This window comes from Triticum dicoccoides, chromosome 2A (assembly GCF_002162155.2).
Source record: "Triticum dicoccoides isolate Atlit2015 ecotype Zavitan chromosome 2A, WEW_v2.0, whole genome shotgun sequence".
NCBI lineage: Eukaryota > Viridiplantae > Streptophyta > Magnoliopsida > Poales > Poaceae > Triticum > Triticum dicoccoides.
The window spans coordinates 53,707,361-53,710,237 of NC_041382.1; the positions used below are offsets into that span (position 1 = coordinate 53,707,361).

The following is a 2,877-nucleotide window of genomic DNA, read 5'->3' on the forward strand; positions in this document are numbered from 1 at the left end:
GTACTCCCTCCGTCCGAAAATACTTGTCATCAAAATGGATAAAAAGAGATGTATCTAGAACTAAAATACATCTAGATACATCCCTTTTTATCCATTTTGATGACACGTATTTCCGGACAGAGGGAGTACATGTTTTGGAGCTTATATTTTTATCGAGAGCTAGGTTTGTTGGTACTCTTGTGCAATTAAGATCGTGCTGTTGGAACCATGTGTACATTTAATCAAGGCATTGGGGTCCACAGATCTTGTTACGACACGAAAATATTTGATGATTATCATTGCAGACACCCTCAATCTCAGGAACACTCTTACTATGTCTTTGATTCTGTTAAAGACCCATGTAGGTATGCCCAACCTGCCATTTGTTTATGCTGGCGACTTCAGCAAAGTGCTATGGCAAAAGCATGTTTCCAAAAGCTATTCCAAGATGGTATCTATCCTCTCTTTTTTCTTTTCCATTAATTTTTTTATTAAGCTGAAATGGTATGTTTCGAGTCTTATAACTAGAATTCGAATTTTGGCAGATCATATATGTTGAAGCATGTGAAAGTGGCAGTATCTTTGAGGGATTAATGCCACAAGATCTTAATATTTATGTTACAACAGCAGCAAATGCGGAAGAAAGTAGCTGGGGAGCATACTGCCCTAGGATGGAAACACCACCTCCTGAGTATATGACCTGCTTGCTGCTTGGATGACGCATACAATGTTTCTAGGATGGAAGACAGGTAAAAAGCATCAGCTGTAATATTTATGCTCTGTATGTTGTCTTGCTATTCTGAACCATTGGATCCTACTGTGCAGTGAAACTCACAATCTACAGAAGGAAACCATCAAGCAGCAGCACGAAGTGGTTAAAGCAAGAACGGCACCCCCAAATGACTCCAATATCGGTTCTCATGTCGAGGAGTATGGTGACAAGACATTCAAGGATGGCAAGCTTTTCCTTTATCAAGGTTTATATCCTGCGAAGTCAAGCATCACAAACAGGCCGCTGCTTTCGCCCAGCCTCAAGGGTGCAATCAATCAAAGAAATGTTGATATTCTTTTCATGTGGAAGAAGGTAAAATCCCCGTTATATATTTCTTGTGTAGCTCATCTTCTCTGTTACTACTAATTTTCATGTGTTTTGATTTGCCAAATTTGTCTGCTAACAATGTATCTTCTCGCTTTCAGTATGAGCAGTTAAATGTTGGATCAGAGGAGAAGCAGAGGGCTCTTAGGGAGGTCCAAGAAACTGTGTTACACAGGAAGCATCTCGACAGCAGTATCGATTTCATCGGGAAGCTTGTCTTTGGATTTGAGGGGCCTTCGGTGCTTGAGGCTACTAAAGGCCCTGGCCAGCCATTAGTAGACTATTGGGATTGTCTAAAGACGATGGTGAGTGTAACAATTCCTTGTTTACAATCCCATAAATATGCAACACCCTGCAGTACTCTTTATGTTTCCGGTTGAGCTTAAGTTTACTGTGTACTGATGCCAATCACTGCTGTTAGGTGCGAGTTTTCGAGTCCCAGTGCGGATCACTCACTCAGTATGGCACGAAACACATGAGGGCGTTCACAAACATCTGCAACAATGGCGTCTCCGAGACCGAGATGAAGGAGGCCAGCATCAGCGCTTGCGACAGCTACAACATCGGTAAGTGGAGCCCGCTGGTTCTAGGGCACAGCGCCTGGTCGGCTGCACTACAGTAGTACATGCATGGGAGCAGTACCAAATGCTCCAGAGGTTCGTAGCTAGACCTCATATATGGTGTGTGTGTACATATATACATTGTTTTAAACATGCAAGAAACAAGCCGACGATGCGCCCCATGTGGTGTCGGGTCAATCAGTAGTTTATGATCGTGCTCGTGATTTGACTGTAGTCAGTTGAAAGGCAATGATCGTTGTGCATGCTATGCATATGATTCGTATTTGTGGATTTTGACATCAATAGTTTATTCAGAAGAAATATTGTAATCTCGTACAAAAGAGTCGACTAAGTTTTCTTTAAAAAAAATTTGTCAAACGTGAAGGATCATACAGGCATATGCTTGACTAAATTGATATATTTATAAAAAAATTGAATTAGATGCACTAATTAGAAAATATGCATTTAAATTAAATCATCGCCTTTCGCCTCTACTTTGAGCTAGCTATTTTTTTTAAATGAGTTCAGCTACTAATTTTAAAGACCCCTAAAAAATCTACTAATTTTAAAGGGTTCGCTAAACCTCAGTCGACTGAGATCTAACGGAGTCTCAGGCACCTTTTCAAGCCGTTGGATACATGCACACTAAGATTATGTGCTAGGAAACTTTCCTTTTTTATTCTGATCTGGAACGGAAAGAGATGCGTGTGCGATTCTGGACTCTACAAAGTATGCGTGCTTTTTTAGAGAAAGAGCCTACAATCAACACGAGAAGCTTGTGTTTGGGCCAAGTCCAAGAAGTGCAAAACGAAATAAACATAATGTAATATTGCAAACCAAACAATCAACATTTTCTAAAAAGAAAACCAACATAGCAAAAACATGTTTGCTTTTGAATATTGACAAATAACTGTATATAAACAATCTCATTTCAATGCACGCTGATTGAAGCAACATCGAAGGGCACAAATGTGGGTTCATCAAGTTTTTCTAAACTGTGAACACCAAAAATCATATCATCATTGAGGATGGTGGCAAACATGAAAAGTGGCAACATGAATGAGACACCAAAATCATGCGATGATTTTCTCCTTCCGATGGGACACACGACACATTAAATTGCTGCATACAAAAGTTAGATGGAACCTTCTTTTGAAAAACGCAGTAAAAACACAGACTCACAAACACATGCATACACTAACCCCTAGAGAGACTGACCGGACGGGTTTTGAGATTGATGAA

At 40.1% G+C, this 2,877-nt stretch overlaps 1 pseudogene; it reads left to right on the forward strand.

The window, feature by feature from the left end:
• The first annotated feature begins 346 nt into the window (after positions 1 to 346).
• Positions 347 to 1,892, forward strand: LOC119358913 (annotated as a pseudogene).
• Positions 1,893 to 2,877: the final 985 nt, after the last annotated feature.